The sequence below is a fragment of the Scyliorhinus torazame genome, chromosome 20 (assembly GCF_047496885.1).
Source record: "Scyliorhinus torazame isolate Kashiwa2021f chromosome 20, sScyTor2.1, whole genome shotgun sequence".
Taxonomy (NCBI): domain Eukaryota; kingdom Metazoa; phylum Chordata; class Chondrichthyes; order Carcharhiniformes; family Scyliorhinidae; genus Scyliorhinus; species Scyliorhinus torazame.
This window is the reverse complement of record NC_092726.1, coordinates 1,562,876-1,575,824: the sequence shown is the minus strand read 5'-3', so window position 1 is coordinate 1,575,824 and position 12,949 is coordinate 1,562,876. Positions and strand designations below refer to the sequence as shown.

The following is a 12,949-nucleotide window of genomic DNA, read 5'->3' as shown; positions in this document are numbered from 1 at the left end:
ATCGTTTATGTCCCCGATGCCTTTGTTTAACTGAAAGAAATCGACAGTGTAGCACTCTCTCAGCTTTACGTTGCGAATGTCAGTCTGTGTCAGCCCTGAAGTGGGATGCGAACCAACCTCAATCAGAGACGGGAATGCTCCCCAATGAGACACGGTTGATGGCATAATTGGCCTTGATCCCAGAACAATTAGCAGTTTCGGATGCAGTTGCCTTCACTGCATTTGAAGATGACTCAGTTAATGTCTGCAGCTAACATTGAGGCAAGTCGCGCTGTGTTTATGCCCCATTTGTACTCCTGATTAATGGATTGGCATTCCATTGATCACAGCTAAACACTGTTTACACTAAACGCCTGGATGTACAATTGATGAAATCGGGACAAGTGCTAGTGTTTCGTTTGGTTGCTGCTCTCCCATGGTGTTTGAGTCCGGATGGGGAAGACTGGACTTTGGGGCAAAATGCTATCTGATGGAAGCTGAGGCAATAGAGAGGGAACATTATTCACCCATGAGGTTGCTGCCTGGTCGGAAAATGCAAAGAAACGTGTGGAGCTATTTATCATGAAACAGAGGCGATTAAAGAGTAGCTTCACAAAGGTATGTTAAATTTTGATGAGATGGGGTGGGTTAAGGAGAAGCTGATTATTTTCAGTGGTAGAGCAATCTAGAATGAGGGCCCAGAGATTCAGGATTAATTATGCTGGGCGGGATTCTCCTTCGCTGACGGCGGAATCGGGAAACGCAAATGGGCGGAGAATCGGTTTTGACACTGAAATCGTGGCGGCTGCTAGTTTCACGCCAAATTGCAATTCTCTGGTGCCCCGACAGCGACGTCAATGCGTTCCACTCCGCAGGTACAGTAAGCGTCCTTGGCATATTAGTGGCCTGACCCGGTGCTCTCGGGGCTCCGCGATTCTCTGCCTCCACCGACAGCAAGGTTCATTTGTGCTTCTAAAAATGGTGAAACCGGCGCCGTGGCTGCTGAGGGAGAGAGAGGGGATACGGATACGGAAAGTGTCCAACATCGCCATAGTTGTGTCTCTGGCTGGGGGGCTTCTGCCAGGGCCGTGGGGAGTTGCGGGGGTGGTCAGGGAGAGGGCTGTGGGGTCGGGGTGGATGGGCATGGAACACCATTGCCGCAGCCAGTAAGGCAGCCAGGCAGCTGCGCACGTCGCTGACAGCCCACTCTGAACATACGGCCACAGGTCGTTTGGGTGTTTCCCCTCCAGGGCACCCCCTAGGTGCCCTCTGGCCGCAGCCGACCCATCAGCACGGACGCACTTCAGCACAACGAGTGCCATCTTGTTGGCTGAGATGAGTGTGGGGAGTGCAGTGTGTATATGCGGCTGAGAGTCAATCATGGACCGGACGAATCCCGCACCTTTTTTCGTTGAATTGGTCCAGGTTTGACACCAGTTTTGTTGTCGTGGAAGTCCATGAATCCTGCACCGGCGTCAACACTGAGTCTCAGGAACAGAGAATTCCATTCAAATGGAATGCAGGAGTTCTCTTTTCCACAGAGGGTTATGTGTCTGCAGAAGTTAGTGAAATTAGTGATTAAAGCAAAGATCAGGGCAACATTCATGTTTAATTTAACAACATTTGTGGTCGGATCAAGAACGAAAGGGCACAGTGTTGCTCTTATTAGCCTTAGTTTTATTAGCTCTAATTCTGTCACCTTTGCTCACGAGTCGCCAGGTATCTTTCTGATACCGCCACGTGGTTCAAGTTCAAGTTATGATTAATAATGCAGCACACCGCTTAGTAAGATTGAAATCAACGGTCATTTATTATATACAGTAATTAATACTTATACAATAATGCTACTTCTAGACTAATACCTACAACTAACAGGCCAATACTTAACTTTAGGAAGGGCCCACCAGGTCAGGGAAACAAATGGTTTTTCCGAATTGGTCCTGAGCCCGTGGCATTCTAAGGTTGATAAAGGTCGATGGTTAGGAGTGTCTATCGGGTAGCGATCGCTGGAGTCAAACTTAATGTTTCTTTGTCGAAGGTTCTTGCGAAGGTTGCGAGCAGGAAGAGAAGGGTCGATCTGAACTTGGCCCCTATTTTTATAGTTCCTAGGGGCTTCCCGCCTCTCGGGGCGGACCTTGACCCTGGTTCCAAGTGATTGGACTTGGTCCCAATCACTCGGTTCGATATGCTCCAATAATGGGGCATTCCTTGATCGGGGGGTGATTGCCCACCTTTCTTTGCGTTAGCCTCTCTTAGTGCCGAGAGGTCTGGAGTAGCTTTACAAATATTAATGTATAGCAATTGTTCCCGGGGATGGCTGTTCACGATGCAGATGGCTGGATTGTTGTGATGTTAATGGCTGCATGATTTGATCTGCCTGGCTTCCCCCAGAGGCGAATACACTGTTTTACCTTCAGCCGTCCGTTTGAGTCCTGTTGGCTGATTTTCCCATCAGCCTTTGCCGTTCACCATTTCGGATCGGGATTTGACCAATTTAATCGGGAAGCAGCCATTTTACGTGGCTACAACAGATTGAGGGTAAATGGAGAAAGAAGCATTGATGGTCGGAGGCAAATCTTTTTCCTGCAGCGAGTTGTGAGCGCCTGGCCTGCATTGTCGGAGAGTGTGGAGGAAGGCAGGTTCAATCGAGAGATTCAAAAGGGAATTCGACAGTTGTCTGGAAAGCAGAAATGTGCAGTGTTATTGGGAGAAAGCTGAGGAATGAATGACACGAGATGTGTTGCTCATTCGGAGAGCTGGTGCAGACAGAATGGATCCAGTGACCTCCTTTTGCACTGTTACTGGTCTGTGAATATAGTTCCCTGATGGATGGCTGAGGGGAAACATGATGATGGGATCTGGGAACCGGATGGCGCATGAGGCTGGGACTGTTTCTGTGGCGGGTAAGCACCACACGGGCAGCATTTCCATGTTATAAATCCGAAACAGTTTTGAAACATGGTAAATATAAACCAATACCATCAATCATTAAGTTCAGAAACTGTTATTTAGAGAGGATGCCATTTCCCACGTCTGAGATTTGAGCTCACACTCCAAGCTGATGATCCCAGTGCGGTGTTGGGGGACGCTGCAAGAACAAACAAAGAACAAAGAAATGTACAGCACAGGAACAGGCCCTTCGGCCCTCCAAGCCCGTGCCGACCATGCTGCCCGTCTAAACTACAATCTTCTACACTTCCTGGGTCCGTATCCCTCTATTCCCATCCTATTCATGTGTTTGTCAAGATGCCCCTTAAATGTCACTATCGTCCCTGCTTCCATCACCTCCTCCGGCAGCGAGTTCCAGGCACCCACTACCCTCTGTGTAAAAAACTTGCCTCGTACATCTACTCTAAATCTTGCCCCTCGCACCTTAAACCTATGCCCTCTAGTAATTGACCCCTCTACCCTGGGGAAAAGCCTGCAAGGCCTGAGGGCCAGTGCTGGGAGGCGTTGTAACATTTCTGAAATGTTACCACCATGCAAGGGGGAGTACTGAGGACGCACTGCATTATTGAAGGTTCAGTACTGAGGGGAGGCATTCACAAGATCAACACTGAGGGAGTGCTGAAATGTCGGATGGGCAGTATTGAGTGAAGGCCGCACAGAGATGATAACTTTCAGATGAAACATTCAAGTCTCTTGGAACATCTGCTGATACTATTTGAAGAACAGGTGCATTCTACCCTGGATTGGGGCCAGTATTTATCCTTCAATCAACGCCAGTAAAGAGAGGTTAAGTGGTCATCGTCCCATTGTTGTTTTTGAGATCTTGCTGTGTGCAAACTGGGATCCACATTTTCCACATTCCAACAGTGATCTTACTTTGTCTGATTCACGTAGAAAATGGAATGGTAAGACTGCAGCCACCTCCTTAGTAAAGTCCCTCTTTGTTTGTACTGATTATTGTACTGAGGGCAGCACGGTAGCATTGTGGTTAGCACAATTGCTTCACAGCTCCAGGGTCCCAGGTTCGATTCCGGCTTGGTCACTGTCTGCGCGGAGTCTGCACATCCTCCCCGTGTCTGCGTGGGTTTCCTCCGGGTGCTCCGGTTTCCTCCCACAGCCCAAAGATGTGCAGGTTAGGTGGATTGGCCATGATAAATTGCCCTTAGTGTCCAAAATTGCCCTTAGTGTTGGGTGGGGTTACTGGGTTATGGGGATCGGGTGGAGATGATGACCTTGGGTAGGGTGCTCTTTCCAAGAGCCGGTGCAGACTCGATGGGCCGAATGGCCTCCTTCTGCACTATAAATTCGATGATAATCTATGATTACTAAACAACTTTCTCAGTACATTATTTGAGTGTGTATAATGAGAACAACAGTGTTGAGAGGGAGAGGAAAGGGAGTGTAAAGAGTTTCTGGGGAGAGGGTGAGAGGGAAACAGGAAAGGCAATGCAGTCAGGAAACACCAAAGATCTGAGCAGGTGGCAAATGGATGGAAGAAAATGTCAGCAGACTAAAATCTGGCGATGAAATATGAGGGGAACAAGTTCCTTCTTCACTTGCATTTATTGAATCTTGCCCATTCAGCTGTTTCACTCCTCAGGTTTTCATGTTACATTAACTGGACGGGCTTCATGCCAATTATGTAGCTAAAAAGTCTTGATGAACGATCTCTACAGCTTTGTTGAAATTTGTTTCAGTCGCCACATTGATTTAATTCCATCACTGGAGATTGCTAATTAATAATGATTATTAACAGTACAACAGAGGCAAGGGGGCTGGGGGGTCACTGATGGAGTTGCCACTTAGTTTGAGGCTGAGGAAGTAGGTCGTCCCCACATTTTTAAAGGTTGCAGTTATTCACATCAAGCTGTAGTTCCCCAGTTGAAGGCCGATCGGCATCACTGTCCATGTGCCTTCCAAATCCTCCCTTCTACTCCCTGCATCAAGAACAGCAACAACTTGCATTTATATGGCACCTTTCATGCTTCACAGGAGTTATTATCAAATGCAGGTTGACACTGAACCACAGAAGGAGATATTGGGACAGGGAAGAAAAGATTTGGTCCAAGATATGGGTTTAAGGGGTTGTCTTCAAAGAGGAGGGTCAGAGCATGGAGGGGTCTAGGGAGGGAATTCCAGCACTTAGGGCCTCAGCAGCTGAAGGTATGGTCACCAATGGTTCACTGATGTCCCTCAGGAAAGGGGACCTGCCTCCTGCTTGCTCCAGCTTACGAATAACTCCATCCCCACACCACAGAGATGGGCGCCTAATGCCCCTCTGAAGAGGCCAGTCAGCTGTACAAATAATTACTTCAAGAAGAAGGCTCACTCCACCGTCACCTGCTCCGGGTAACATAGTTTGGTCAGTATTGTCAAGAAATGCTTTTTAAACTGGGTCCTTTCTGCCGGTACTGACATTTTGAAGGAGCTGTCAACTTTAACCCCGCAGCCCAGCTTCTTCACCACAACTCTGTGTAGCGCACAATGACTTACGAGAGAGACGAGAAGTGATGAAGTCGATTCATGATGTGGAGATTCAGGCTTTATTAAGCGAGACTTGATGAAGTCGATTCAGGCTTTATTAAGCGGGACTTGTCCCCAGCAGTTCAGCAACAGAATGAAGCGGCGGGGAGAAGCTCGGGTTCTTATACTCCGCCTTCAGGGCGGGGCCAGGAGTCAGCAGCCAACCAGGACCCGGGATCTGTCAGCCAATAGCATCACGGCTTCACAGTCCCACATGACCCCTAATACATACCACCACACTCTGCAAATTAGTTCTCTTAAAGAACACGTCCAGCTGCCTTTTGGAAGTCCTGTTGGAATCTGATTCTACCACTCTTTGAGGTTGTGCATTCCAGATCTTAACAAACTTTTGTATGAAGACATTTCTCCTCAACTCAAGCAATTATTTCCATGGACATAGAAAATAGTTCTCCCAATTTGCTGTATCAAAACTCCTCATCACTTCAAACCCCTAACTCTGTGAGGTTTTCTCTTAACCTTAAGATGGCAGCCTCCAGAGAGTCTGCCTCATGGCATAGTCACATGACTATAGCAAGTCAGATGGGACATCATAGATTATCATAGAATTTACAGTGCAGAAGGAGGCCATTCGGCCCATCAAGTCTGCACCGGCTCTTGGAAAGAGCACCCTACCCAAGGTCAACACCTCCACCCTGTCCCCATAACCCAGTAACCCCACCCAACACTGAGGGCAATTTTGGACACTAAGGGCAATTGATCATGGCCAATCCACCTAATCTGCACATCTTTGGACTGTGGGAGGAAACCGGAGCACCCGGAGGAAACCCACGCAGACACGGGGAGGATGTGCAGACTCTGCACAGACAATCACCCGAGGTTGGAATCGAACCCGAGTCCCTGGCGCTGTGAGGCAGCAGTGCTGCCCCTGTGCAAATTCCTAATATGTAAATCTCTGCTGTATTTTTCAGCCGTTTGGCATTAAAACAGCAAAGAAAAAGTTGTGCATTTCTATAGTCCCTTTCACAAGCTCAGGCCCTCCCAAAATACTTCACAGCCATTGAAGCACATTTGAAGTGGAGTCACTGTTGTAATGTAGGAAACAAGGCGTCCAATCAGCAACCAAAAACGGGGTCAATATTGGCCAGGACGCTGTGGAGAACCCTACTATTCTTTCAAAACAAACCCACAGTGCGATCGCCTACATTCTCCCAACGGAGCAGGCGGGGCCTTGGTCTCACCCAAAAAACTGCACCTCAGACTGTGCAGCATTTGCTCAGTACTGCACTGGGAGTGCTAGCCTGTTCAAATCCATGGAGTGGGACTTGAGAATGCACAACCGGATGACAATACCATGATTGAGATTTCATGTGTCTAATATGTGTATGGGTAAAATTACACATATATTTACTCACACAATATAATACATATATATATGTATGAATTAATTGTTATTGAACTGACAGGGCTGGTGACATTCTGAGAACGGATTGGGTAATCTCTTTGTTTTGTGATGTGAATCAGAAATGTTACCAGAGGCCTCAAGAGATTAATTCATTTGTGGTACCTTGTGAACAAATGATCGTGCTAACTGCAGCAGGAAATCTGCGGGAATTAAGTATCTATAAGGCTGACTTGCAAACAGGGGAAGCAGAAATTGTCAAAATTACAGCGCATTGCGATCTGCATTATTAATTAAGGCTGAACAAAAAATAACCACCAGCACTTTTTATGATGATATCGATGTAGGGGCTGTGAATTTTCTTATGAAGCACTCTGTAACTTTCTAATCATTGGCGTACAGTGGAGATTGATGGTCTGCTCTCCAATTGAGAGATACATGCTTTGTCTTGCTGTGAGATTAAAAGTAATTAAAATAAAATCTGTAAGCAATGACTGAGTGCCTGATCTGCCTTGGAGCAGTTATGTTTTATTTAATATAATTACATGGATGGGTTGTGGGACCAATGTTTGGCAAACTAATCTATCTATGGAGTGATTGACATACATGCGAGTGTGTGTATTTTAGGTTGCCAACTGCGATTAAAGAGACTCCTGTCGGTTTCATGACGTGATTTGCCCCCATCGTCCAGTTATTAGTCGGCCACATCCACCCTTGTGACGCACGGCCTTGCTCCCTCAGCTAGAGAGCAAAAAGACTCATTACCCAACTGGATGATGCTTAACTATCAGCTGAAGTCTTTCCACTCTCTTCCGCACCCCATCCTGCACCAATTTTCAATATTTTTATATCTGATGAAGAGAAATTTGAAACGTCCCGACAATCTTTCTCCAAGATTGCACCCAGCAGTGTCCTGGAGATTAATCTCCAAATCCTAGAAACTCCAGGCTAACCCTGGAGGATTGGCAATCCTAGTGGATGTGCATGTACATGTGCATGAAGTGTTCAATCAGAGCATTACGTAAATGGATGATGGAGGGTGAGGGAGCGGCGTGGAAAAGATTGGAGAGAAAGTCCTGTAAAGGGGCGAGTTTAGAGGCGCTGGTGACGGCGCCGCTACCGATCTCACCTAAAAAGTTTACCACGAACCCGGTGGTGGCGGCAACATTGAATATCTGGGGACAGTGGAGGCGACAGAGAGGGGTGCGGGGAGACCTGGTGGGGTCCCCAATCAGGAACAACCATAGGTTCGCCCCAGGAAGAATGGATGGAGAATTTCAGAGCTGGTACCAGTTGGGAATTAGGAGGGTGGGAGATTTATTTATAGGTGGGACTTTTGCGAGCTTGGGAGCATTGGAGGAAAAGTATAAGTTGCCCCAGGGAAATTTCTTGAGATATATGCAGGTGAGGGCGTTTACTAGACAACAGGTGAGGGAGTTTCCGTTGCTCCCGACACAGGGGATACAGGACAGGGTGCTTTCAGGGGTGTGGGTCGGAGAGGGCAAGGTGTCAGAGATTTACCGAGAGATGAGGGAAGAGGGGGAGGAGTCGGTGGGCGAACTAAAAGGAAAGTGGGAAGAAGAACTAGGGGAGGAGATAGAGGAGGGTATGTGGGCTGATGCCCTAAGCAGGGTAAATTCCTCTTCCTCATGCGCCAGGCTTAGCCTGATTCAATTTAAGGTGCTACATAGAGCACACATAACGGGAGCAAGATTGAGCAGGTTCTTTGGAGTGGAGGACAAATGTGGGAGGTGTGGCGGGAGCCCGGCAAACCACGCACATATGTTTTGGGTGTGCCCGGCACTGGAAGGGTATTGGAAGGGAGTGACGGGAGTGATTTTGCGGGTGGTGAAGGCCCGGGTCAAACCAGGCTGGGGGTTAGCTCTATTTGGAGTTGCAGAAGAGCCGGGAGTGCAGGAGGCGAAAGAGGCCGATGTCGTGGCCTTTGCGTCCCTAGTAGCCCGGCGCAGGATCCTACTCATGTGGAAGGAGGCGAAACCCCCCGGACTGGAGGCCTGGGTAAATGATATGGCGGGGTTCATTAAACTGGAGCAGATAACGTTTGCCCTGAGAGGGTCAGCTCAAGGGTTCACCAGGCGGTGGCAGCCATTTCTCGACTACCTAGGGGAACGTTAGAGGGAAGACAGATGACCAGCAGCAGCAACCCAGGGGGAAGAGGGGAGGGGGGGGGGGGGGTTTAGTTTAGTTTAGGTCAAAGATAAAGGGGTTTTGTTACTTGTGTATTGTTAAAAATTTCTGTATTGTTATTGTTGCGTTTGCTTTGTAAGAGGGGAAAAATTGTTGTTTGGGAAAAAAATTTCAATAAAACATATTTAAAAAAAAAAAATCAGAGCATTGTGAAACAGAACTGATGAATAATGATTAATTGATCAGAATGAAATCTCGGTGAGTTAAAAGAGAGATCTGCATTATGTAAATACCTTTCGAGAAGCTCAGGACATCCCAGTCCCCTTTACAGCCACTGCAGCAATTTGTAAAATGTCGTCACTGCTCTAATGTGGGGACTAAAGCAGTCACCTTATGCACAGTAAGCTCCCACAAGTAACTATGGTCTGAAGATCTGATTGGCCCAGCAGCCAAGGGGTATCTTTGCCCATTTTCCAACGGTGTCAGGAGATCTTTTATGGCCACGTGAAAGGGCAAATGGGGCCTTCGCCGAAGCTGTAAGACACTGTGGAATTATTGCCGTAGATTTTGTGTTGAACTGTCTGGAGTGAGAAGTTGACCCTACAACCTTCTGACTCAAGTTCAGAGTGCTGCCCATTCAGCCATGGCCACAGTCAATATGGTTTTCTCAGTCAGAAGGATTTTCAGTGAGTGGTGAAAGTATCGGGTGTAGCAATCATCAGAAACTCTGAGGCCTCTGAAGAGAAAACAAGAGTGATGAAGATTAAGTGATTGTATTTGGTTGAGAAGTGGGAATAGTACTCTTGCAAACAAAGAGTAGGAGAGCTTAATCCATCATCACTGGCGAGAACTGACAGCAGAGAGATACATTTTACCAAGTAGGGATTTAGCGCAGGGCCAGGAAGCTTCACATCAATTTTTTTGTACCCGTCGCATGCTCTATTAAAGCAAGACAGAATATAGAGAAAGAAAATGAACTATCAGAGACCGATGTAATGTGGCACATCAATTTAATTAGATTACATTATACCGACTCCACTTCTGGTGTCAGTGAGAGTATAGCAACTCTCGCCTTGACATGCAAAGAAATTAAAAGGCTTCCCCTTTTTCATTGATGAGGTAAAGCTGAATTTATTTGATTTGCGATAGTCCCCTTTCCTGCGTTATTTTCTTCGGGTAACTCAAAAATGAAAATATACATCTTGCTCCAATGTCCTTTATTGCACCCTGAACCATTTTTGATTTCTAATCTCTTTTCCGACAGGATAGTCTGGCTGAGATTAGAATTTGAATTGCACCCAAAAGACTGCAACCCGAAAGACTGTTGAAGAAACGTACTCGTTCGGTTGTGAAATGCTGTTTATTTTTCACAAAGGGTCAGATGAGAAGCTTGAGATGGGACAATTCATGCGATCGCACAACAGATATAATAATTGCACACTGGCTCCTGGCAGTTGATTTGCTAAGATGTCAAACTCTTTAACAGGATGAATTTAATAAGCCAAAATAAATGGGACACTTTGCAAGCAAGTTTAAACATATCAAGTGGTGTTTATTTTTACAGGAGTTGGCATATTAACTCATGATAACATTTAGACAAAATGAGTAAGATGTCCGTCGTCACATCTGCCAATGATAAGAGAGGACTCCTGAAAAAAAACAGCTCCTTCTTTTGATGTGCTCAATTCATTAGGTCCTTCTTTCCAAATGTAGCTTGGTTTTGAATGGTGCATATAGACCCAGGTGCAATTCTATCTGGAGGTCTAATCCAGAGCTTCCCCTTTGGGCCAGGAGCAGCAATGGGTCTGACGTGGAAAGCTCCACTTCCCTCGGACAACACCGCGTCCTACCCCATCACTTCCTGATCACCGGCCCCCACATCTTCACAATAGACTGGGGGAATTATTACTGCACCATCTCGACTGCAGTCTCCTGCTGACCAACTACTGCCCCCAGCCATCAGCTCATGGATGTGACAGGGTGTCACACATCACCCTGGAAAAGCTGCGTCTCAGGCACTAAGCTATTACGGGACAAATGGCACCTATACTGAGAGAGGCAAGAGATGAAATCACTGGGCCTCTGACAGAAATCTTTGTGTCCTCATTGGCTACAGGTGAGATCCCTCACCCGGAGGATTGGAGGATAGCCAATGTTGTCCCGTAATTTAAGAAGGGTTGCAAGGATAATCCGCGTAATTACAGGCCAGTAACCTTGACATCAGTGATAGTGAAATTGTTGGAAACGATTCTCAGAGATAGGGGCCGGGATTCTCCGAGCCCGCGACGGGCCGCAGAATAGTCGGGGGTGTGCGTGATTCCCGCCACGCTGCTCCGACGACGGGCCGCTGATACTCCGCGGCGGCACGGAGATAGCAAACACGCGCATGCGCCGGCGCGGTGACGGCCATGGCGCACATGCGCGGATCTGCGCCGGCCGTGGCTCGGAGCCGCGCCGCGCATGCACGGACTGTTGCTTGGAGCCGCGCCGGCCGTGGTGCGCATGCGCGGAACTGCGCCGGCCTGGCAGGGCCGCCTTTCGCTGCTGGAGCAGGGCGCAGCACTCCGACGCCGTGTTAGCCCACTAAAAAACAGAGAATTGCTGGGCCAGGGGGCCCGTTGACACTTGGCCAGGATTTTGGAGAATCCCGGCCAGGATCTATGCACAATTGGAAGGGAATGGTCTTATTAGCGACAGACAGCATGGTTTTGTACGAGGGAGGTCATGTCTCACTAACTTGATTTAATTTTTTTGAGGAGGTGACAAAAATGATTGACGAGGGAAGGGCTGTGGTTATTGTCTACATGGACTTTAGTAAAGCATTTGATAAGGTCCCTCATGGCAGGCAGGTGCAAAAGATTAGATCACATGGGGACAGGGGTGAACTAGCTGGATGGATCCAGAACTGGCTTGGCCATGAAGACAGAGGGTAGCAGTGGAAGGAGTTTCTCCGAATGGAGGTCTGTAACTAGCGGTGTTTCGCAGGGATCAGTTCTGGGACCTCTGCTCTTTGTAATAGATATAAATGACTTGGAAGAAAATGTAGCGGGTCTGATTAGCAAGTTTGCGGATGATACTAATATTGCAGGAGTTGCGGATGTCGTGTTCTGTACTCTGGGATAACACAGGAGGCAACTGGATGCAGCTTTAACCAAAAGATACTCCAGACCTTGAAGTTAGTTAAATCTGATTTATTGAACCAGTAGCACAGTTAACTCAGTTCTCTAGGAGTTCGACTCTCTGCTAACCTAAGTGTGGTTACTCTGTCTGACTGAACCAGACTAGCTCTTAGCCACGTGCTGGAGGTGTGATACTGTACATACACCCTGACTCACTTTGTAGATGTTCATCAGTGGAAAGAGGCGGAGTGTGAGTGCCTCGTGCCTTTTATAGTGAGATACCATCCCTGAGTGTCCTGCCTGCTCATTGGTCATGTCCTGTTCTCTGTGTTCATTAGCTGCCTGTCTGTGCCTGTCTGTATATCATTATCTGCATGTCTGCATATCATGACAGCGGATAGTGATGAAGATTGTGAGAGAATACAACAGGATATAAATAGGCTGCAAAATTGGGCAGAGAAATGGCAGATGGAGTTTAACCCGGACAAATGCGAGGTGATGCATTTTGGTAGATTCAATTCAGATGGGAGCTATAAAATAAATGGCACAACCACCAGGAGCATAGAGACACAGAGAGATCTGGGCGTTCTGGTCCACAGATCCTTAAAAGTGGCAGCACAGGTGGAAATGGTGGTAAAAAAAAGCAGATGGCATGCTTGCCTTCAAAGGACGGGGCATCGAGCATAAAAGCTTGAAAATTATGTTACAATTAATATAGAATGTTGGTTAGGCCACATTTGGAATCTGTGTCCAATTCTGGTCACCGCACTACCAGAAGGACGTGGAGGCTTTGGAGAGAGGACAGAAAAGGTTTACCAGGATGCTGCCTGGTATGGAGGGTATTAGCTATGAGGAGAGATTGAATAAACTG

The 12,949-nt window shown here is 47.4% G+C and overlaps 1 long non-coding RNA gene across 1 annotated transcript in view; it reads left to right on the top strand.

Annotated features, from left to right (window-relative positions):
- The first annotated feature begins 288 nt into the window (after positions 1–288).
- The window catches only part of LOC140396722 (uncharacterized), a 45,421-nt gene continuing 32,760 nt past the window's right edge, over positions 289–12,949 (top strand). Inside the window, exon 1 of the long non-coding RNA XR_011936602.1 lies at positions 289–597. This is a non-coding gene — a long non-coding RNA (uncharacterized lncRNA). The remainder of the gene's footprint in view (positions 598–12,949) is intronic.